This window comes from Strix uralensis, chromosome 1 (genome assembly GCF_047716275.1).
Source record: "Strix uralensis isolate ZFMK-TIS-50842 chromosome 1, bStrUra1, whole genome shotgun sequence".
In the NCBI taxonomy this organism is placed as follows: Eukaryota; Metazoa; Chordata; class Aves; order Strigiformes; family Strigidae; genus Strix; species Strix uralensis.
The window spans coordinates 1228877-1255099 of record NC_133972.1 but is presented as its reverse complement, the minus strand read 5'-3'; positions in this window follow the sequence as shown (position 1 = coordinate 1255099).

The window sequence follows — 26223 nt, the reverse complement described above, 5'->3', positions numbered from 1 at the left end:
CGACACCTGCAAAGGGTTTTTATTCAGAATGCAAACACTTTCCCTGATCTGAGAAACCATGACCCAGCAGAGCTGACTGCTGAAAATAAGTGTTTGGACATATTTCTGTACTCCCTTCTTTGCACAAGGAGAAGACAAGAGTTATACTGTTTTTATGATGAACAGAGGTTGATGAGTCAGATATAGTGACTAAAAGTGCAGCAGTGAGTGACTTAAGGAATCTTAATTTCTCTTAATAAACTAGTGTGACAGTCTGTCGATTGATTCCTGCTGCACATCAACACTTCAGATGGTTTTAAAGCAGTGGAAATTAACAAATATATGTTTTAATCTAGTTCTCAGGTATAATCTTGCAGTCCAGGATCCGAGGCCAGGGGTACTGTCTTTCTCCTTCGTAATTTTAGAAAAGAGCAGCTGAGATTTTCTGAGCTGAAACATGGACGTTTGGGATGGATTTCACTTATCTAAATGCATTGTCTGTTCTCCAGTCACTATTAAAGATACATGGGTGACTAGCACAGACCCGGACATCAAGTTATTAAGTCTTTGAAGGTAAAACAGCTGGATGCTATCTTAAATATCTCAGTAGTTAGAAAGATTTCTTAAAATTTTCGTACTCCATGTTTTGATATTTTCTTCTTTTTCTGTTTCTCTCTTCTGTTCTGTATACCAGAGTTCTCTCTCCAAATATGCATGGTTGTCCAATATTATTTTCTATTTATATTTGAAATCTACATTTTAGCTATGTTCTACATTTATATTTCTTATTTCATATTTAATTTTCTATATTTCTGTATTACTGGACACAAGAAAAACCTTAACTTTATACAAAATATTTAATCAATTTCCAGAGTAAACTTAGTTTTTCCAGCTAAACTACCTTTAAAAAAAATGAAGAAAAGGAAAAAGAGGAATAAATAATTTTTAAAAAACATGTTCTCCTTAAATAGCTTTATGCAGGTGTCTTTAGAAGACCTTAACTACCTTTATGCAGGTGTCTTTAGAAGACCTTAACTACCTTTATGCAGGTGTCTTTAGAAGACCTTAACTAGCTTTATCAAGTTTCTTTAGAAGACCTACTAAGAAAAAAAAACAAAGATTGAATTATCACATGCCTTTAGCTCTGTTAAATTCAGCCTTCTGAAAAAGGTGTCTCAGTGACAAATTTTACACCCAGCCTCTCTTGACTAACATGGTCTTGGTTGCCTAATGTGATGACACAACCTTTTTTTCCCTAAATATCAATCTGACTTGAATAGCAGGTGGAATGTGGACTCTGTTTATCCATGCAGTCACAGCAATGTACAGAACTTTCCTGTGTCATATGTGTAACATTTTTGTTGTTTCTTTCTTCAGAAATATGAGAGTAGCCTAGAAGGAATAAGACCAGTGTGCTCTTTGCATGCCTGCCTGATTAGGCTTCTGCTTGCTTTTTTATTTTGGAATAAACTCTGTCTTTCTGATTTACCATTTCTACTGGGAAAGGCAAAAGTAATATACATCAATTTTTTACAGTTCAAAAATTTGTTGTCATTACACTATGAAACATTTGGAGCTGTATTAGTTAACTTTAGTAATTATGATATCTCTAAATTGCCTTCTTTCCAACCAGGAAGAGAACACTTAAGAAGAGTCAATGTTTTCCCTACCTTGATGATCATATTTCTTGTAACCTCCTTCTACCATTGTTATTCCATTTTAAATGAGCTGGATATAACAGGAGTAACTTTAGCCAGAGGTTGGCTCTTTATTCTACTCGATTGATTTTATGTACCTGATTACATTTTGCTTCAAATCAGTTCACCACCATTGTAACTCACCAATGAAGTAAGTCTTGGTTTTTCCCCTTTTAACAATAAAAAACAAACCGTCTTAAAGGCTTCTGGGACATAACTCAAACCCCTGAGTTTTTATGTCTTGACATCTGTGCTGTTCTAGTGGTTGATTATATATCATAGCCTAATTACAAATATGTATACAGGGGCAAACTCAGATAATTTTAAGCAAGACTCACAGAGAATGATAACTACCATTTTTATTTCTGCTTGTAAAATGCTTTATGAATGTTAGGCTTTTGTAACATTGTTTACATTTGAGAATTGCCTGGATTTGATAGTAAAATGGTGAGACTGGAAAACAAGAGCACTGATGCTATTTTTATATCCTCGAAGGCCTTTTCATGCCTCTTTGAGTCCTTGTTATTGTAACAATGACATTATCTGGTTGAAAACATTCAGAGGGCTTATGAAAAGTGTCACCAGGCAAACCCAAATAAAGCCTGTTGCTACACATTCCAAGCTAATATTACAACTGTAAATCCATGACTGAGAAGGTTCCTCCTTCCTCTTGTTTGCAAAAAATCTGGGAAAAAAAGCTAAATGGAATTTTAAAAAATGCTTTGACATTTTCTTCTAAAATAAAAACTATAAAAATATAAAATATAAAACTATAAAAATATAACCTTTGCAAGAAAAAAGAGAAAACCCTAAGTTTGAGGTTTATTTTATCTCTTTTCTCTCTTTATATATATAATGAATTTAGTTTTGTAATATATTTATCTACATATATCAATATATAGAGATAAATATATAAATTCTATTTATGTGTTAAAATAAAATAATTATATAAAATATTCATATATTTATATAAATATATTTATCTAGATAATATACATATAAATAGTTCTCAGTATAGATCAGTTATTCATGTAATTATATACCAATTTTTTCTTGTTTTCCAAAATTTTCAATTATGCCCCTGAAATAAAGGGAGGATGTAATCCGTAATTTAAATGTTATTTCATGGTTTATTCTGATAGTATTTATTAGCTTTATTAATTAAAATATTTGTTATTAAATTTATTTATCTGATGTTATTTAACTTCAGAAAATATCCTTGATTCAGGTGGGTTTTTTTTTTCATTTTGGTGTGAGAACTGTTTCTTCTCATGTTACAGAAGAAAAGAAAAATACTTGCATTTTATTAATTTTATTTTATTAATTATACACAAAAGCCATGAATATCCCAAGTGATTTGACCCATAGGAACGCAAACAGATAAATATTGTATTAGATACAGGTTTAAAACTGTCTCAGGGATGGAGGCAACTGGGTTCTGTCCTTGGCTTTGCTTTTCACCTGTTGGGTCACTTTTAGGGAAAGAATTAATTCCGTTGTGGCCCTTCATCTTCACATGCTCTTTCTCAGAAATCTAATTTTTAGACAACTCATTCTTGGGGACAAGAGCTGTCTCCTAATTTATGGTTATAGAGCATTTAGCACAAGTGACTTCAGCCTGGAGTTTCAAGGTGTATCTGCAATACAGCTAATAAATAATAATGGGACACATAGCCTCAATGTAGGGAAAATGCACATTGGCTCCAAGGTGACTGCGTATGGATGAAAAAAGATAATTGTCCCCAGGTTTCTAATTCCAGCGTTGATCAGGATATATTTTTGGGTTGCTCCCATTAACAGTTCAGAACAATCATGCAAGTGTCTGCCCTTCACATTAACGTCAAAATAATTACAGGCTGTTAATGTCAACGAAAACTTTCTGGAGAAGATTGAATAATGGAGTATCTGACTTCAAGCATGCTGTAAGCAGCTGCTTAAGGCACGTGAATTGCAAAGTCCTTCTTGACCTACACTCCATCCCTGTCCTGAGGTTCACTGCATGATGAAAAGATGAAAGAGAATTACATGCCAGTTTTATTAGTAACGCATCCACTGTCAAAAAATCAGCTGAGAAGTTCTTTCAAATAGTCCCACAAGCCTCTTCATTTCTAACAGGTGCAACAAGTTACTTTCCATCACAGTGGGACTCACCTTTGCAGGAGATTTTCTTTTTCCTTATTTGGTTTCAATTTCAAGGAAATCCCACATTTCATGAATTTTATTTTGGAGAAAAATATCACTAGGTACTTATTTTCTGAAAAACTAGACCAATCAATTGTTTACAGTCTGGTAGCACCTGAAGAGCCTAGCCAGAGCTGGTGAGCTTGGCCCTGAACACAGCCTTCAACAAACATAGCAAGGGCAAGCCTGCCCTCAGGACCTTTTAATGCAAGTGGATAGGGCAAAACAAGATGAGGTTGAAAGGAAAGATGAAGCAAGGTCACCTGGGTCTAGATTCAGCCACTTATATTTAAAGATGTGGTTCTGCTTAGTCTCTGTGTTTGAGCTAAGTACCCAAGTGGACACTATTGTTGACGAAGATCAAGGCCATACAGTCAATGGGGAGAATTAATGATGGACCAAATGTCAGTCTTTGCTTTAGATTGAATTGAATTGTTCTTCAGATCTCACTGATGGCATCAGTTAGATCTCCACTGTCTGTAGTGGGAGATTACTGACCAGGCTCACCTGCAAAAACTCACATGCAGACACTTGCATTCAAATATCTGAATCTGAATTCCTTCAATGGCTCCATTTCAAAGCCAGCAGTAGACCTATATGAGATTTCCTGATCTAGAAAATACTCTATTTGATTAACCTGCTTTTTATAAAGCATGTTCATTTTGTCTTACTTTTGCAACCTTTGAGATAAACAACCCCATTCCTCCACCTTTACATTAGTGTGTCTACACTTTGTAGAGAGATGAAATGAATAATTCAAAAAGTCTTTTCCACCTCTCTGCTTCAGACCTAGGGATACACTTTGCTTGTGTCTTCTAGAATTCTTAGTCTCCAATTTCTTCCTGTTGAATAATTTTTTATTTCATTTTATTTTCAGAGTAATTTCCATGGCATCATAAACAGAGCACAATGAAATAGCACGAGGTGTCTATAACAAAATTTGTTTTAAGGAAATGATTATCCAGTCAAAAAAATCATTAACATTATGAACATTGCTGGACATAGCAGTGTTCTGAGTGAGGTTTGTATGCAGGGTACCGCCATAAAAAGAATTTTTTGTTTCTGTCCAAGGAGGAAGGAAACAAGGAAGAAATAAATTTCTAGCTCTGACACATCCTTCTGTGCAACGATGCTTTGGTTTTAATCCCATCAAACCTTCATGTATTTTGACAGGTCTGACATGGTTAAGCACAAGCATAGTTTGAAGAGTTTCACACTAAAAAGAAATTTAATTAGAAGCTACTATAGGGTAAGAATACTCTCCCATGATGGATCGAGGTAGGGCTGCAGACAAATTGACGCGTAAAGATCTCACTTCTATTTTAAAAATAAATGTGCTAACTTCTAAATATCATTTCTTAATCATTTAAGCTACACAGCCCTTTGTGTGCTTAACAGCATGTAAACCACAATAAAAATGCCACCTAAAAAAAGCAGATGCCTCTCAGCATGTTGTAATGACAGCATCAGCTGTTTATGGTCCAAGAGTCTTCTGCGGGTAAGTGGCAAAAGATTATTTCTTTAAAATTCATAATTAGATCTTAATTGAGACTATTAGGTTCTCTCTTTGGTGGACAGAGTTTCACATTTAAACTCGAGACAAAGCACAGATATCATGCCTGACTTTGTTCTCCCTCACTTGCTAATTTATGTACAATAAAATATTCTAACTATGACCCATATGGTGCTTTTATGCCATTAACATCTCTTGGCCGTATGCTTCTGGACTACAGTGATTCTCAAACCTGATGATAACCACTTTTGCATGAAATACAGAATATTTGCTTTTGCGACAGAAGTTCATTTTTTGTCTATAACATACCTCCGAGCATTTGGGTTTGAATAATCTCCTTAGCCTCCAAGCAAAATTCAGGAAAATTGATACAACGTGTCTGTCTTGGGTCAACATCCAGTTGCAAGTTACCTTAAGTCAAAGATTTATAACTCATTGTACAAGCTCTTGGGTTTCTCCCAACTCCTTTCTTACTTCCTTTCCCATCTCCCCTAGGATTACAGTCTTGTGTAAATTAAGTCAATAGAAAAAAAACTGCACTGGATATTTTAATTGTCTGTTACTTTCATGTCTTCAACAGCTCTAGACTTTCCTTTTCTTAGTAGGAAGAAAAAATAATCCCCTGTGTTTACTTCCAAGACACCTGGCAAGGTAGATTTACTATCTTCTTTTTCTTTCACAACCTTCTACTAGCTGTGATCCTGTAAAAGACCCAGTTATCTTCCTGGACAGTGTATGGTCTTCAAAGAAGCCTGTAGAAGAGATGTTGTTGTCTAGAGGAGCTTGCATGAAAATGGTGGACATATGAAGTATATGAGAAAAAATTAAAGCACAGAAATATTTTACGCTAAGTCTGCTGTTCTGAGCTTAGATTCTTCACGAGAAAATATATATCTTGGAATTTCAGACATTTGTGTTTCTGCCTCTTTTCTCAAGCAGCACATTAATGATTGGGTTGAATGAATAGGAAGAAGAGTTTTATTTAGAGGCAGTTGGAGAGCAGTTCTCTTCTTTCCTTCTTCTCCTCATTGTCTCTCAGTTTAGCAGTTATAGAATGTACTCTTCAAATTCAGCCAGTTTCTGAGGTTTCTGGTTCGCTGTAGGTGAGATACATTTGTTCTAATTGAGTCATCTGAAAAATACATATGAAGAAAATATAATCAGTTACCAGAGGTGCTTACAGGCAAAATGGGTTGAATCTCTTTATGAGGTGACTGGACCATGAAAAGAAAACCTGTATCTACCTTAAGTTTAGTTATGAAAGGTTAGGTGAGAGAAATCCCACCCTTACTGTTCAGACACAGCTCTACTCCTTGAGCTTGCATTCTCCTGTAGACTTTTATGCATGAACAAGATATGTCCAGGATGACTTATCTTTCTTGGCTTGAAAAAGAGACACTTTCAACCCAATGTAACTGAGGAATTGAAGTCAGGTGGAAAAAAGAGACTGTAAGGAAAAAAAAAAAAAGAAACCCCAGCAATCTCTTCACACAATGACTTGTTATATGTCTTCCAGGAAGTTTAAAGAAGTGCCATAGTGTAGTATGTTTGAATTCTATGACGTTAAACATCACCATAGGAAGTTAATTGTATGGAATAGACATTCAATGGCTAGACCTATAACCAGCCATTATATATACAGAGAGAAACAGAGAGCTGCAAAAATTCTACATGGAAATTTGAATTTATTTAAAGTTTTTGTTGATGTTAAGGCCAGAAAATATCATCGCAATCATCCATTTTGATCTAGAGCAGACTACATTCACTCACTTAGGGCAGAAGTAGAATTTATATTCTTAAAGAGAAATCTGAGCCTGTTTGAAATATGGCAAGTAGTACGGGAGTCCTCCATTTTACTTTTTCCTTTCAGTTTCTGCCTCTATGTTTATGTGCTGTTTTTTCAAGCTTTGTGAAGTACAAGGTTTGCAGTTTTGCCTTTGTTTGGCATAAAATCTAGCATCAGGCTGGTGCCATTGAGAATTCTGTTCTTCATCACAGTCCTCAGCTGCTATGACTTAATACTTGTTTATGTAAACCATATGTCTGCAAAACATTTGCCATTAATTTTATCTTGATTTTTCCAATAAAAAAAGCAAGAACTATCCGAATTACATATTAATAGATCAAAACACCTGGGATCTGTAATACTTCTCCCATGTATTGAGTACCACATTTTTGCTTACTTTGGTGCAAGAAATGCCTTCTCATGGAGTTATGTCTATACTAGTGAATTAAATAGAGGCAAGGAATATTGCAAGGACCTGTAACTTTATTAGCATATTTGTAAACTTTTAAGATTGTCCCTAGTGTGAGCAACAGCCCTTCTGGGCCATCATCCTCCAGCAGCACTCCCCAAAACAAATCCTGGCTGTGATTCAGAAGTTACAATGCTACAGGCGTCATTCCCAACAGACAGTTTGAATTTGGCATTTGGTTTTGATTGTGGAAAGAGTTCATTTGTAAAGACAAGGGCTTCTGCATGATGCTTGGCTTCTGCATGATGCTTGACCTAAGAACCAGAAAACGGGTCCTGCTTGATTTACTAGGACAGATATAGCCATAACATACTAGAAGAGGTATAATCAGATAGCACTGCTTTCTGGGGTTTGAGGCAATTATGCAACCAGAGTGTATTTAAGCCACAAATTTCCTGCCAGGGGTCTTCTTAAATGTGTATGTTGGTAAAGACAACACACCACTAAATCATAAGTCGGGTTCTTATTATTTGCATTCCTGGTACAAGGCTTAACAAATAAATGAGACAAGTAAAGTAAGTCTGCCCCATCTTGAAAACATGCAATCCAGCTTTGCAGGGGCTATCACCTCTTCAAACACCATCATTAGTATTGCTTCTTTATGTAGCAGTAGTTAGAAAACTGGATTAAACGCCAGGTCCCTGTTGTACCAGGTGCCATATTCCTGTTCCCTGAAGAACTGACCATTCATAGAAATTAGAAACATAATATACTGTAGAAAGAAACTCTTCTATTTCCAGTTTAAGGAGGAGAAATGAGGCTAGTAGGGATTAAATATTTGTCCAGTGGAGCCTGGAACAACAGTTTGTTAGTTTGATTAATTATTGAAAATTATTAAGTATTTTTAGTGTAATTTATTGCTTCCTTATGTTGTCAAGGCACAATCGCAATAAGGAAACAGAGAAGAATCTGCAAAGTGGGTTAATGATTAGTCCTGGGTCTTGTATAAATTTATATTTTATTGTTCTTTTATTGCCATATTCACAACAGCTGCTCTGTGTGAGCATCTGAAACGAACCAGTGCCCTTTCTACATGCCTATGGGGAGCTGGAATTGTACGGTTTGCATGCCCATAGCTTTCCCCCACATCTGCCCACCTCATTCTTACTGTCTACATCTGAACTATGTGTGGGTAGTGTGTGAGAGCAGGAGAGAAAGCAAGGATCAAATCTGAATCAAAGCCTTTCCAGCACACTAGTGACATCGGCAGTTTGGTGTTTCAAGCCTGAGTACTGATTCTTGATCTTTTCTGGAGCTGATGAAACCAAGATTATTTACCCCATTCTAATATAATTGTCTATAATAGGGGAAATGACTCCTTACTGACTACGAGCTGCACCTAGACATCCAGCTTGCATTAAACATAATAATTTTAAAAGGGTCTAGTTTGGGTATTTGAATCTTATGCAGTGTGCATGGGTGTGCAGTTTGTATTCAATCCTCTTTCATGCTCTCAGCACTTCATGATCTTTTAATTATTCCTATACAATAATCTAGTCCTCCCGTGGAGTGGCAGCTGAGAATATACATCCCACCTATTGTTGCAGCCCAAGGCAGATGGCTAAATTGCCTGGTCTGTGCAGAAAAAGAGAAGCTCCCTCAGAGATCAAATAAGAGACACCTAATCTGACTCTGGTTCACTCAGAGAAGCCTCGGTCTCTGTTAACTAGAGGGCCCAAGAGAAAAAAATGTGCTTAAACCCTGATGTTTACAAGTGTGAAAAGTGCTCAAATGAATGGTATTTTGTTGTATTAAAAACTATATAAATGTCTTTTAATTATTTAATCCAGTGTCACAAATTAACCACAAGACTGTCTTTTTTTTTTTTCCCTAAATGCGAGCATGTATAAAAATGTAAGTTTTTGACAATTTATTTTTTGCCTTTTTTTTTGGCACTGTATTCTTTTGAATTTCATATTGAATAGTATTAAAACACTACTTGTCATACATATATATCGTTATATATCATTATAATAATATAATAATAATAAAATAAATAGGGATTCTTAGAAGAACCCTAAGAAGGCTGATGCTTTGTTTCCAGTAACATATATAATAACCCTTCTGTAAACTTTCAATAAGAATAACTATGAAAAATAAAGTTTTTCAGAAAAGTCCAAACATGTACATGTATTTTTTTCTGACAATGAACTATACTAAAACTCTGACTATCCTCTCTTCAACGTAGCTGCAGTAAAATACTCTTGAGTTGTAGCATGTCAGCTCTGCCATCTCAGCTGATGGGTTACTGATAGTTCAGTGACAGTGGATGGATCCCTGTTCAAAACTGAGAAAAAAACCAGGGTCTCCTTCCAAAACAAATACATTCTCATTTTGAGAAGACACACAAAAGGAGACAGTTAACTCAGGTCAAGTCAGAAACTGACAGAGATAGCGTAAAAGAAACACACCTGTGTTGGAAAAGGATGTTGACTATGTGTTGCTCAAAGGACTTAAGATCTAACAAGACAAAAGAGGATTGTCCGCAGCATACCTCTGTGGAAAAGTACAGTCAAACACCATACTCTGAGCATGGAGAGTCGTTGGCATCTCAGCTGTGTTTAGCATAGGTCTAAGCTGCCCCGGGGCCATGGCCAGAAGGTGGAGTGAAGATGAGTCTCTGAAGGATGTTCATATTGTCTAGTTTTGGGCAACCAACTGATAGGCACATCTCGTCAATTAAAGAGGCATTATAGGCCTATCCAGAAGACAGTTCACAGAACCTGAGTTTGTTTTTTTTTTTCCCCCCCAAATCAATGTCATAAAGTGTTTGCTCTTTCCAGATCCAGTTCAGGGAGTCCAAGCTTCTGCCCTAAAACAAGGGCAAGCATGACATCCTGTGTCTCTCATGAGCTTTGGTGTTTTTTCCAGGTCTTCTGTTGGTGCCCCTTGGAAAGTGGCATTCAGAGGATGGAAGTGTGTCCTGCATTGAGGGGAGCACCATTTTTTGTAAGGATTCATAGAATCATAGAATACCAGATTGGAAGGGACCTCAAGGATCATCTGGTCCAAACTTTCTTGACAAAAACATGGTCTAGACAAGATGATGGCCCAGCACCCTGTCCAGCTGAATCTTCAAAGTCCAATGCTGGGGAATCCACCACTTGCCTGGGGAGATTATTCCACTGTCTGATTGTTCTCATTGTGAAAAATTTTCCTTTTTGCGTCCAATTGGTATCTGCCCAGGACTAACTTGTACTCATTACCCCTCATCTTTTCCAAGTGACTCCTTGTAAAATGGGAGTCTCCATCTTCTTTGTAGCCAACCTTTAAACACTGGAACAGGGAGATAAGGTGTCTCCTAAGTCTTCTCTTCCCAAGGCTGAACAAACCCAGTTCTCTCAGCCTTTCCTCACATGGCAGGCTTCCAAGTCCTTTGATCATCTTTGTGGCCCTTCTCTGGACCCTCTCCAGTCCAACCACATCTTTTTTGTATAGTGGGGACCAAAACCAAACACAGTATTCCAGGTGTGGCTTGACAAGCACTGAGTGGGATGATGACTTTATCTCTGCTGGTGATGCCCTTGTTGATGCAACCCGGCATTCTGTTGCCTTTTTTTCTCGCAACAGCATACTGTTCACTCATATTGAGCTTGTTGTACAACAAGACCCCCAGGTCATCATAGAATCATAGAATGGTTTGGGTTGGAAGGGACCTTAAGGATCATCTAGTTCCAGCCCCCTGGCCTTGGGCAGGGACACCTTCCACTAAATCAGGTTGCTCAAAGCCCCATCCAACCTGGCCTTGAACACTTCCAGGGAAGGGGCATCCACAACTTCTCTGGGAAACCTGTTCCAGTGTCTCACCACCCTCACAGTAAAGAATTTCTTCCTTTCTGCAGAGGAAGGGTCCCTTTCCACAGAGCTGCTCCCCAGCCAGGTAGATCCCAGCCTGTGCTGCACTCCTTGATTGTGCTTTCCCAGTTGCAAGACCTTACACTTGTCCTGTAGGGTGTCTCTCCCTTCCCAAGTGTCCACGTTCCCACTCAGTATGGTATCATCATCAAACTTCATCAGAGACACTTGATCCCACCATCCAGATCACTTATGAAGAAATTAAACGTTGGTCCCAATATTGATCCCTGGGGCACCCCATCTGTGACAGGCTGCCAGCTGAAAAGGAGCTATTTACCACCACCCTCTGGCTGCAGCATGTCAGTCAGTTCCCCACCCACCCACAGACCACTTCTCTAGACTGTAACGCACCAGTTTCTCCAGGAGGAGGTTGTGGGAAACTGTATCAAAAGCCTTGGAGAAATCCAGGTAGACAGCATCCACTGCTTGCCCCACATCAGTTGAACAGATTACTTTGTTGTAGAAGGTTTGCCAAGCATGAATTGTCTTTGGTAAATTCATGCTGTTTTTTTCCAGCTTATTCCCAGATTGCTTATGAATTTTGTAAATGATGGTGAAATAATGAAAACAGCAGGAACCGCAGCCCCATATCTGTCTGAGGAGCACAATCACCAGGACATAGACTTAAGTTCACTTCTGGCTACTCTCTTCAGGCCCTTAATTTGCTTGTGACTGCTCAACAAAACTGGGGCATGCACTCACCTACCACTGTCCCTGTATGTGCATTCGAATCCTGCATGCTGAGGTTGGCCTCTTGCTGAGGTCTAACCCATAGGCTAGGACACAAAAAGTAGAAAAGCTAGAGACAGATGAAGCTGGAGAAAAGCTGCCTCCTCCTCTGGTGTCTGGAGTGCCTTGGTTGCTAAATCAGTTCAGGTGAGGATTCCTTGAGCTGTTGTCCTGAATTTAGGGTCCTTAGATCACTTGCTGTAACATTTAAGGCATCCAAGCAGATTGCTGAGTGCTTTCTTCTGTCTATGTGCAGATGGTGATATTACAGAGCTTTTTATGTTACTCAAACTGGGGCATTATTCAGAAGAAAGACAAAAAGCCATGTCTGATAGAAAAGTTAGTCTTTTTGTCCTTTCATGCCCTCCAGCTTTTAATACCATCTTTTGAAACAGAAGGACAAGAGAACAAAGGTGAAAGTCTTTAATATTTTTAACATGAGCAAAGCAACTAATTTTCTCTTACTGTTGTTCTCAGAGAGGGATTAATTTTTATTTTTTTAAAAATTCATTTAAAAAGAGAGAAATCATCATGAGGCAGAAACCTGGACTGGACCATTTCAGCCCCAAATGGTTAGTCTTAAAAAGCTATAAGCTGTGAAATCTTGGCCTATATAAATGGAACTATTAGGCAATTGTAATCATGAACACTGACTAACGCAGCTATGATAATAATACGAATGAAAAAACAATATTCTCCTCTTCATCTCCACTAAGAGTTAATCCTCAAGATTGTTAAATGTCTCAAAATACTGAACTAAAAATAGTTTCTGTAAGTTTCCTGTTGGAAAAGATAAGGCTGTAAAACAAGTGAAAAGTCTCTCACACATGCACAGACTCACACATGTACAGCTACTTCTTTGAATTAAAGAAAAAAAAGGAAAAAGAAAACCACTGCTACAATGCTGTTTGCTTAGTTGGGCTTATGCTGACAGTGACTGTTTCAATTAAGTCCTATGGGTTCCAAGTTGAACAAAAGTAGTGATAATAAAAACATTTTTTTAAAAAGATTTCTTTTTTTGTCACATCACTTTCAAAAATGTTTTCTTGGCTCCTAGCTAAAGACGCCTGACAACAGGTACTATGCTGTCTCTTTTCCAAGATGTTATCTCCTTTCATTTAAGGAATAGGAGGACTGCACTGTTTGCATGACTCTTTGAGATACAGGGTTTTGCAGCTGGCATTTTCTTCTGCTTTTTCAACAGTTATTTTCCATGTAAGGAAGAAACCTGTTATTTTACTTACAGAAAGCAAACAAACTAACAAATGAAAAGAAATGCAGTTAAAAAGGTAGAAACACAAACAGAACAAACACTAAAGGCATTAGTAGAACCATAAAGCAAAAAGAGATAAGATCCTTAAAACAGTAAAAGTTATACTCTCACAACAAATGGCTCTTTGGCTGCAATAGAAAGGAATGAAATCATAAAGGCAAAATTCAGCACATTTAACTTAAACTGTCCGGTCTTTAGTAACAGCCATGAGAGACAATCTGTGCATTCCAGCACCTGTCTATGTTGCAATGATTGTCTTTTAGGAAATGGTCATACTTCCAAAGTGAGCATAGGGTCAGCCTAAATACTTGAGCATATAATAACATAAATAAATTTAGATAGCTGAGGTAAACTAAATTTTTTCTTGAATAAAACTGGCATATGATATCTTTTACCTTTCTTTCAATAATTAAAATATATGGGCCCTAGGGCTCACCAGGTGTTACCAGATGGTTTGTACAATCTTGGATAAAAGACTTGTCTCGCTCTGTTTTGGCTGCTCTTTAAAGGCTAACCCCAAGTGCTGGACTAAGTATGAACCTTGCTTTCTCATCTGTGTCTCTCTTACTACATAGGAGCTTAAAAGATGCTCCCAGGGGAAAGAGAAGTCTTCTTAGCAGAACTCTTCATGGGGAGACAATGTTGAGGCTTCTAACAGATCCAGTGTCAGCGAAAGTTTGTCAAACAACTCTCTCCTACCAGAGAGCTGGCCTTAGACACAACCAGTAGTTCTCTTAGTATGGGGGTAGTGTGCTCCATGCCAGTGTCAGGTATTGCTCTGTGCCCCAAGTGAAGTAACACAGGAATGGTGGCATCAATGTGCCTCCAATTCTTTTGCCCATTCTCCTCCACCACAGCCTCTTGGGAATGGTCATTGGTGCATGCTTTCTCCTCAGCCTGGCCCATGCTTTGTTTGGGACCTGTGCTAGTTATGACAGGTCAAAGCATTGCTGGGACAGGAGATTGCTCAAAACCATATGATTTCATCCTCTTGTCCACACTACTAAACATACAGGAATGAACTTCCAGTGGTCTCACTCACTGTGTTGCGCTTGGATGGGGTGGGGTGAGGAAGGAACAGGCTGTGGCACTAAGACTGAACTATTGTTTCTTTTTTGGTGTTTTTTATCTGACACTACACCTCGATCTGTCAGGAGAGATATCATTTATGTGTCAGCAGTGTTCTGGTCATGTTAAAATATTTGTTAGTATTTTGGATAAAGTTTTGCCCCATTTCTGTGGCCAGCCTAATGTCACAATTTGGAAGTATTTTTTCAGAGGTTTCATGGCTGAAAATACTAAAGCAGCAGCAATTACGTTTAAAGTGGTGCTAGCAGCTGAATGTTCATCCAAATACAAGAATTACAATAATAATGCCTTTGAGACCAAACAACGCAAAACAACCCAAAGATGATAGGTAGTCTCAAAGATCATAATAACAATAATCTAAGGAGTCTTTATAGCATTGTCAGTTCTGAGCATCATGATAAGAGTGCATGGCAAGAATAAGAAATATCTAGGCTAAGATGGTAAATGTAAGAAATCTGGGAAAAAACAATCTGCTTTCTCAGTTCCTGTCAAAGGACATAGTTGCACTTATGTCAGAGAACTCAAAAGCGTTCCCAGAGATGTCTCTCAGACACTGAAGACAGGGAGCAGCATAACAAACATGACTTCAAAAATCTGTAATGCAGACATAGCGAGCTCAGACACAAGAACCAATCCTATGGATTTTAGTGCATGTGGGAAAGGAAGGGCTGGAAATTGTGGTCAATGACTTTATAGTATATCAATCAGGGTCAAGGTCTCAGTCATTAGCCTAAGGCTGTCTTTCTCCACTGATCCACTGGAAACATGTTAAAAAATTATTTTGTTTGGTCTTCACCTGGACTGCTGAACATGCATAAAAGTCAAAATGACTGATGGCCCAACTCAGGTGTCAAGAGACTTCTCCTGACAAGAAATGTAGTGACACTTGAGTTGAGGTCTCAGTTTAGCAGCACAAATGATTTTGTGTCTCTGTGCTGTGAGTGTATTTATACAGCAGCAAAAGTCTCTGTTGGGAGGAGAATAATCATTCAACCTGCTCTGCTCATCTCACAGGTGTCCACCACTGCTTACTAAAACTTTGATTTTGCTTTGTAGGAGATCAGTAAAGCTTTTGGCAGTGGTGAGAGATATCAAAATCAAAGATAATGAAAGCAGTTCTTTATGCTGACTCTTGGGATATGTTTTCCCTGCCATAAGACAAAAGGAGTGATAAAATGCTCATCAAGGGATTTTACCTATAGAATATGTTGCCTGGAGTTGAGTGTCTAGATGGAGGTGTCTAGATGTTAGCTGACTGTTTAAGCACCCAGTATACCACCTGACAGTAAACATCTTGCTCTGGCTGCCCACACAAAGGTGTCTAATATCATTTGAAATGTCTTATAGGTAGGTGTCCGTTTTGGCCCTCAGCTGTGGCTTTCAAGGAACAAAGGTCTTTCAAAGGTCCAGCCTCATATGTGCCAGCCCCCTGCGGACACCTTTAACAGTCTTGTCTCAATTGGTTCTAGGCGTCCTTGTTTGAGAAAAGTACTTAAACCCTAAATCTCTATTGATTAATGGCAGTTTAGGCAGTTCACATGTGGGGCCTACAAAAAGATGTCATAATCTGTGACTTGGACTCCTGTCATCTCCTACACTCAATCCACAAGTATTGTGAAATATGCTAAAAATGTTCCCTTTTTTTTGTTTAAAGAATTGGAAGAAGGGTTGGGGTCACTTCGTGGGTATGAAAAATTGGTACAGAGCCCGCACACTTGGATTCAAATGCTTCCTGGAACATCAGATTTATTGGATCTGCCCGCACATACCCTCAGTGTTTTGTGCACAAATATACTTGAACTCTGATACACTCCAGGCAGGATACTATCACTTCAAACTCACAACTTCTAACTGTCCCACTCAGCATTTCCTGACAAGATCTCTTATCTTCTAGATTTCTCAGACAATTCCTCCCTCCCAGATAACTTTTAATCTGTCCTGTTTCTATCCTCCTGTGTAGCTATTCAAGAAGAGGAGTTTTCATTCAGAATTTGAATTTCCAGATGAAGTTCCACAACCTTATATCTATTAATCTAAATGTTTTGTGATTTTATTTTTTTTCTACTTTACACACATGTATGAGAGTTTGACATATCATTTTTAATGACAGTCAAGATAGTGTTGATAAAAAAATATGAAAATGCAACTAATGGCTACAGAGGTAGGACAGGCTACAGTGAGAAACTAGTCTTGAATGAAAAAAATGGAAAAGTTGTTAATATTGCTATGAGAAACAAAAAGATTGCGGAGTTGTTGGAAGAACACAACTCAATTATTTAACATTTGGATTCATTTTAGCTTTGCCTGATTTTGTGAACTGACTTTCATATTTTGGTAGTACAAGGGCAGACATCAGTGTTTTCACTTCCATTGTTCTTGACTGCTGGAGAAAGAAACCAAGAGTAGCTAGGACATGCCCTGGAAGGTCCTTGATCTGACCAATCTAATGTTAAATCTAAGTCAACACTCAAGTGAAAAAATTGACTTATTAGTTTGGGCTCCTTCCTTTCCTGGTGGATCTGAAATCTTTCTGTGGCACTTTCAACAATAAAATGCATCTCTTGTTGCCAGCCTCAGCTCTGTGCTTGATGAGTCTTTGCCCAGCTTTTGGCACTCAATTAAGCTTTCTATGTAGAACCTTACAAAACACCTAGAAAATACATTGACCTTTACAGAATGATAAATGAAATAACATTCTCCTGCCAAACACTTACATTTCCATAACTGTAATGAAAAAAAAAAAAAAGAAAAATTATACTGACTCTGACTAGCGCTTGTTACTCATGCTAATTTTCGCTTTTGTCCAGAGACACAGCAGTCATCCACACACCCTGTGTTAAGATATCTATAGCAAAAGGGATATTGACTCACCACACTTTGAGTCTTTCCACTGAGAAGTAGAGAATTACCTCTTGGATGTTAGATTTGAGTAGTGGTCCTCAACAGTTGAAGAGTGGCTGTTAAGAACAAGGTGTTTTGCTGATATATCTTTATATCTTAATGACCTAGTACCTATTCTGCGAGATTTGAAACCTATGACTTTTAATGTTCACAAGAAAGCCAAGACAATTGAGAAGATACTGAGTTTATAGCACACAAACTTAGAAAGGGTAATTGCTTCTGGCCTTGGAGACAAAATGACAAAAGGTCATATTATGAGGAAAAGTTCTTCCATGCTTCATGAGAAAACCAAACACAAAATACTTGTTTTCTATGCACTACTGAGAAAACAAGTTTATAGAAAAAGATAATCAGTACTGACCCTAAAATATTCCTGAAGACCAGTCCTTGGGGACCAGGATGCAAACCAGACATTTCACTGCTCTCTGGGAAATCTGCCAGTTGGCCAGGCAAAGAGCCAGTGAGATGCAAGGGAGAACTCAGCAGGGATGAGGTGCCTCATCCTTCCACAACTTTCCTGTACATTCAGTCATGGATATCACCCACCTTTGGATGAAGGAAAGGAGGAACAGGGCCAAGATGGAAGGGGATGAGGACGCTAGCACTTGCACGAAGAGGCATCAGTGTCTGTAATATGTTTAGTGTATTTTTCTTTTAAAGTCCTATTATCCACCTGAAGTAGAAAGAGTCTGAGAATTTCCTGTTCCTAAGTACAATCTGGGGACACTTTAGCTCTTTAAATTCTGTGGGGGTTTTGAGCTGTTCAGTTTTTATAAAATTTTACTATCCGAAGTTGTTCCTGTAGTTTCTAGTGGTGATTTTATCTGTTGCCTGGTAGAAGATATTATGTCAGATAAAGTCCATTTGTTACAAACTTCTCCTATAGCTTTGACCATGTACTACACACAGCAGCGTGCTTTCTTCTTCCATAAATTCTTTATAGAGTCATCACAAGTGAAATTGAAAAAGACACTGAAATGTCTTGTCTAGTCCTTTGAATAACACAGGCAAGGAAGTTCCACAGATTTATCTTCTATTTAGCCAGCTGATATAAATGTAGCTACAATGGAAATGCTACAGTTGTAAAATTTCAACTGAAGGCATAAGACTCCAAAAGAAACAAAATCCGCCACTTCCTTGGTAATTCATTTAAGTGACTCGGCACTCTTATTAACTATTCTCTCATTTTTATATTTAATTCTACATGGGTTTGCCTATCAGGATAAGATTACAAGTAAAATAATAACCAGACTATCCAGTAATCATTGTTACAGTATTTTATAAACTGCTAAAGTTTTCAACAGTTATCATATAAACTATGAATAGTGGATGACAACATGTCAGGAGGTCTAGAAAATGTGGTAAAACAGATTTCCCATGGGATAATGGAAATGTTCTGACTAGCATTTGCAGTGAGTTTTGTATGAATGTATTAACCCAACAGAAGGAATTCATATAAAAGCCAGGTGGTTAGTATAAATTATCTGTCTAAGTTGTCTGTATAGACAAGAGTGAGGGTCTCTAGAAGGTGATTTTTGCCTGTTCTGGATTCTTGTGTTAGGAGGAGTTAAATTTCTGTCTGAAAATTTTAGTAATGCTCTATTGCTTGTACAGGGAATTTAGAAAAGCAGATCTGAATAAATGCTTAGCTTTTAGATATGTGAGTCAGTGGATAGGTCTCTGGGTCTGAGAACAAAATTCCTGATGGGTGTCTGTAAGGTTAATTTACAGTATTTGGAGATTTCCAGGACTCGGTATCTCAATCTGGCAAACTAGTGAGTTCTATTTCTGTTCAGTATAAATTGGTTTTTAATTCTCAGAGAGGAGGTACAATCAGTTATGTGGATATTTCTTTTTTTCTAATACTCCTCTTATCTACAAATACCACATGCGGTGGCAAAACAATTCAGCTTGTTTTTATTTGCCATGAGTAGAAAGAAGATCTGGTAAATGACTTCAGAACTGGAGGTATCCAACCGTTATTGGATAACAGTCATTGGATAAGGGATTTGCATTGTGGAAATAACAATCCACATTTAACACCTTAGCAATCCAGGTGCCGTATCAAATGCCTTCCTCATCCTGGAAGCAAACTATTGCAAGTGAGATGACGAACTACCTGAAGTTGCTCTTGCTTGTCACTAGGACAGGTTCACTGTGGTGTCAGTGGAAATTTCTGCTGGCATATTGCTGGGCTCTGATAACTGAAATGCCATCTGCTCTCAAATACTGAAACAAATTTGGTAAGACTTATCTAATTCATGTACCTATTCCTGAATAGCTTCCATCAGGGTTTTCTGCCTGACAAAATGATGGTAGAGAGACAAACTAATCATTTAGGGTATATTTGTAGGGTTTTTCCTTTGCATGCTGGAGAGCTGTTTGCGCTGACGCTCATCAATTGCTATTTGCATATGAAAAACACACTGCTGGACCATGCACAAGCTCTTGCTTGCATCAGAAGTGTAAGCAACGATGCTACAGCAACTCTGAAAATGCAGCCTGTGTTAGGAAATCTGAGAATTTGAGAAAGCTTGAAGTAGGATTTGATGGCAGCTAGCTTCTTCTGTCAACGACATAGGAAACCTCTTGCTCATTTATGTTTCCCTTAATATTTTGAAGCATGTGAAGACCAACCAAATCAAACACCCTTCAGGTTTTATTGGAATCACTGTTTTCTGCAACTTCTCTTTGCAACAACATATAGTGGAATGACTTTAAAATATCAAAAATGACATTTCAGCAAAAGCATTTCAAATGTTTTTGAGAAAAGAACCTTTTTTTTTTGTCATGTGGTGTAGTGATCTTGCTTTAATTATGAATATAGTGAGTCTCAATGGCTGAAAACTAGTAGTTGGGGTATAAAACAAAAAAGAAAAGGAAGGAATCACTTTTTTAAACAAAATACAGAAAATTTTGATCTCTGATTATGATGAGAGCTTAGATCTGAGTCTCTTGGTTTGTTTCTGGTTTTAAGGTCAATAAACGGGTAACCTAAGAGATCAGTATGAAACCTAATGAGATTCCTGCTCAGTCTCAGACTGGATGCTTGACTGTCCTCATTGTGAAAATGCCCCACAATGCTAACGGGAGTGAGGGCACACAGACTCAGACAACTTTTTCTTAAAATAGAATTAATTCATGCCACACCTGCACTGGAGTTTCATATTGGTCTTTTGGATCCACTGAAATCTGAAACACCTTGTGTGTGAATTCATTTGAGTATCAAGTGCTGCAGAGTAATTTATGACTTTCCTCAGCTTTGTGCAGTTATTAAACTTGCTTTTAAAACTACTTTTCCTCCCCTACATTAAGACAGGAGTCACCGAACCACTGAGGCATAACATTCTGACCAGTCTTAAAGCAACACAGAACCAGAACATCTTCACAGTTTGTAATGAATGGCATATACCATCATGAGAGGCGGCATATGTACCTACAGGAATATTTCCCTATATCTTTGTGCAATACTCCTTTTGTTAAGGTGAAATACACATAGCTGTCAAGAAGTCTAACTGGGCAAATATTATTCACTAAATCCCCATGATCTAGGAATATAACACATTAGAATAATAGGTATAACTGAAACACAAATGGTACCAAGAGTAGTGAGGAAAAACCCGGAATTCCTTGGCATAGGTTACTCTCCTCTCTTATATATTAAATATTCTGTTCACATGGCTGAGTTTCCATTTTCCATCATTTATTATCTACAGTATTCAATGGCTACAACAGGAAGTTTTACCAACATAAAAGATTTTAAACTCAGCTGTTCTTCAGAACATCACTCTATCAGGAATTTATATTCTATTACATAGTGTATTTTACACAGGTGACAGTACTAAACAAAATAATAATACGACTCTTTCTAGCTTTTGTTCAGAAATTGTAAGAATCAAGTCAAGATTATATTTGGGACTAAGTGGCCCTTTTTGAAAAGGGTGTACATCGTGCTAATCTTTACCTGTTGGTAAGACTGGCTATGTTGGCTAGATGTATATTGGCTGCAAAGGGATGACGAAAGGATGACAAAAGAGCGATTATCTCCAAAGCCTCATGTTCTGAGGTTTTTTTGGCTGCTGTCAAGATCAGGATATACATAGACACAACATCACGGGGACTGAGAAGGAGAGTATGGCTGTAGCCAGCTATCCACAGCACATGGGTGGTTGGGTCTGGGCCCACTATCTGGCTATGATAGACCATGGTGGGGGGAAAAGATACAAATGAGAAGCTTCTTGCTAATATGGAGCAAAAGAGAAAGGGTGGCATACTGGACATGTCCAAGAGCATTTTGAAGGCCTGAGATTGGAAATTGTCCAGGACCGCCTCTGGAAGCCTGTATTACTTGCCAAGAGACACAGACTGCCCAAAATGCACCTCTCCACACATGGAAAACAAACTGACATTCTGGCGTTGCAACTAAATGAAGGTTTCTTCTCTGGAAGGTGTTTCAGTGCTGTCAAAAATAGTAAAACCACATGTGAATGTACAAAATTCTTCTAGGAAAAGGTGATCAGGTACATTTTATGAGAATATTCAATTTAATGCAGGCATTTTCTTGAATGGAAACAAATGAAGATTTGCTGACCCATACAGCACTCAGACCCCTAGGTGTTATTCCTGTGAATGTGTATGCACAAGCTGAACTTTATTAAGTGTCCAGTGGAAATCCAGGGGAATTTCTTGTGGAATAGTATGACTTGCAAAATAGGTATATGCAGATAAGGGTCTAAAAAAGAAAAATACATAAATTATTATGTAAATAGAGGAATATAAAATCAGAATAATGCCAGATTTAAGGGTAAATAGAAACACAGTTTTCAAATCTTTAAAGGTGAGGGTGTGTCCTGGTTTAACCAGGATAGGGTTAAGTTTCCCCAGCAGTGGGGGGGAGCTCTAGCCGGGTTATTCAGATACCATGCGGACGTCACATCCTGGCAGGTCACATTTTTCCTGGCGCAGGAGCGCGGTGCACTCGTGGTTTTGTACATCGTGCTTCCCACTGCTGTATTTGGTAGCTATTTTGCTCTGTTCATTGCTATCGCTATTACTGTTATTGTTATTGCTGTTGTTTGTTGTGTTGCTATTGCATTATTGTATTAAACCTTTCCTTATTTCAGTCTTGGGGCTTTGTATTTCACTCCCTTTGTGGGGGAGGGGCAGCGGCCGGGTGGTCTCAGACCCCGGCAGGGGCTAAACCACCACAGGGTGACATCATCTTGATTTTTAGTGGGAAATGAAGTTGTGGTTGGGCCAAACAGCTTTGAAATATTCGTTGTGGTGGAAGAAATATATCTACATGTGATGAAGTGATTTGGAAATCTCATCCACTAGCTTCTTTTCTTTTGAATTTCTCATATGAAATACACATCAGCACAGAAATGCATTAATTTGTCATGTTATTACAATATTGAAAAGATTCCTGTAGCAATACATTGAAGTAGTCAAAACAAATGGAAGTCAATACATTTTAAAACTTCAATATAAATAGGTAGAGTGTCCAATAATATACACACTGCTCAGAAAGAGAATGTAATTAATATTTAATTATTAGAACTTACCATCAATTATTAAACATGAGTCCATTTCCACATCAGAGGCATTTAAGGGCCAACTTTCACTAGAGACTAAGAAATACTAAATGTTTTTAAAAGTCACTGTCTGCCCAAACTAATGTCTTCAGAGTGAGTCATTCTAACATATTTAGCTCATAAAATATCAGCATGCAAACAGTTCCTGAAAATGCATTTATATCACAGGGAATCAAAGTTTTGTCTTTAAACTCACAATGAACCATAGCACATGTCTTATAAAAACAGTTCAGTTAATGATTACACAATCTTTCACAGATGATGGAAGATTTCTTGTAAAATTTAATTATTTCCCCATTAATTATGGGGATTTTTCTTTTCCTAAATAAATCATTTCTACTCCATGGAGCCAGATTCCCGTATAGTTTTACAAGGCACATCTGTGTCTGATTCCCGGCTGAGGGAATAGGATAGCAAAGCACAGAAAAGACAAAATCTGTTTCTCAGGACCGCTTTTGAGTTTCCAATGGCTAGTTACACTCCTTCTTACTGTGTTCTGACACAATGCAGTGCTTATTTGTTTATGTCATATTTCTGTCCTCATTTCTGTACCCTTACAAAAAGTAACTACCTTAATCCTGCCAATGGGATTCAACTTGATATTCCTCATCAGCTGGTCATGCCTTATTATATTGCTCACTGCTGGTTTGGCAGCTGGAGGGAAGTAACATCTCACTTTCAAACTTTGGTAATACAGTCGAAGCATTTTCCTCTCGTCCCTTTGAGATCACTGGAGAGAAATGGGAGATGATGACCTAATCATCCTATGTTAGATGTCTCCTGATGAAGAGACACACCACTCTCTAGAAAGCAATGTTTGTAATGATTTGACCTCTCTTGACTGTGAAGGGAGACCAGGGTGACTATTTCAGTAAACACCCACATTGTAGATGTTATATATAGTTGGACATATCTCAGTTTGTTTAGTTCACTGTTCTAGCTCCTAAATCTCTTAAAAATTATTGCAGTATTTTTTCTTCCCAGTCCTTAATCTGTCTTGCCTGTAGAGGAGAGAAGGAACAGTCTTATTTTATGCTTTTGTGAAACAAACAAAATATATATAAAGCTATAAAACTGTAGCTGAAGTTCGTATAAAATTAAATGCTCAGCTTGAAATGGAATGTTAAAAAGGTGCCATTTAACCCTTTTTTAAAATATGTGTTTCTAAAATAATGGCTTTAAAACAAACAAAAAAAAATGTTTTACTTTCAAAATGTCATAATAGAATATTTGACTTCTAAGAAATGCTTCACAGAATCACAGAATCATTCAGGTTGGAAAAGACCCTTGGGATCATCGAGTCCAACCATCAGCCCTACTCTACAAAGTTCTCTGCTACACCACATCCCCCAACATCTCATCTAAATGACCCTTAAACACATCCAGGGATGGTGACTCCACCACCTCCCTGGGCAGCCTATTCCACTGTCTGACCACTCTTTCTGTGAAAAATTTTTCCCTATTGTCCAGTCTGAACCTCCCCTGTTGGAGTTTAAAGCCGTTCCCTCTTGTTCTGTCACTAATGACCTGTGAGAAGAGACCAGCACCAACCTCTCTACAACGTCCTTTCAGGGAGCTGTAGAGAGTGATGAGGTCTCCCCTCAGCCTTCTCCTCCTCAAACTAAACAGTCCCAGCTCCTTCAATCGCTCCTCACAGGATTTATTCTCCAGGTCCTTCACCAGCTTCGTTGCCCTCCTCTGCACTCGCTCCAGGACCTCGAGATCTCTCTCGTATTGAGGTACCCAAAACTGGACACAATACTCTAGGTGTGGTCTCACCAGTACAGAGCACAGGGGGACTATCACCTCCCTGCTTCTGCTGGTCACACTATTTCTGATACAAGCCAGGATGCCGTTGGCTTTCTTGGCCACCTGGGCACACTGCTGGCTCATGTTCAGCCAGCTGTCAATCAACACCCCCAGACCTGTCTCTGACTGGCAGCTCTCCAGCCACTCCTCCCCAAGCCTGTAGCGCTGCTGGGGGTTGTTGTGGCCAAAGTGCAGAACCAGGCATTTGGCCTTAGTGAAACTCCTCCAGTTGGCCTCAGCCCATCGCTCCAGCCTGTCCAGGTCTCTCTGCAGAGCCTACCTACCCTCGAGCAGATCAACACTCCCACCCAACTTGATGTCATCTGCAAACTTACTGAGGGTGCACTTGATCACCTCGTCTAGATCATCAATAAAGTTGTTAAACAGGAGTGGCCCCAAAACCGAGCCCTGGGGGACACCACTCATGACCGGCTGCCAACTGGATGTAACTCCATTCACCACAACTCTTTGGGCCCGGCCATCCAACCAGCTTTTTACCCAGCAAAGCGTGTGCCCATCCAAGCCACGAGCAGCCAGTTTCGCCAGGAGAATGCTGTGGGAAACGGTGTCAAAGGCCTTGCTAAAGTCAAGGTAAACTACATCCACATCCTTTCCCTCATCCAATAAGCAGGTCACTCTGTCGTAGAAGGAGATCAGGTTTGTCAAGCAGGACCTGCCTTTCATAAACCCATGCTGACTGGGCCTGATCCCCTGGTTGTCCCGCATGTATTGTATGATGGTACTCAGGATGAGCTGCTCCATCAGCTTCCCGGGTATCGAAGTCAAGCTGACAGGCCTGTAATTTCCCGGATCATCCTTCCGACCCTTCTTATAGATGGGCATCACACTGGTCAATTTCCAATCTGTCGGGACCTCCCCGGTCAGCCAGGACTGCTGATAAATGATGAAAAGCGGCTTGGTGAGCACCCCAGCCAGCTCCTTCAGCATCCTCAGGTGTATGTCATTCGGTCCCATAGACTTGTGTATGTCTATGTGATGCAGTAGGTCACTGACTATCTCCTCCTGGATTGTGGGGGGGTCGTTCTCCCAGTCTCTGTCTTCTAGCTGAAGAGGCTGGATTCCCTCAATACAACTAGTCTTGTTATTAAAGACTGAGGTGAAGAAGGCATTAAGCACCTCCACCTTTTCTTCATCACTCGTTGCCATGTTTCCTCCTGCGTCTAGCAGGGGATGGAGGCTCTCCCTGGTCTTTTTTTTGCTGTTGACATACTTATAGAAACATTTCTTATTGCCCTTGATTGCTGAAGCCAAATTAATTTCTAGCTGGGCTTTAGACCTCCTGATTTCCACCCTGCATAACCTCACACCCTCTTTGTAATCACTGTGA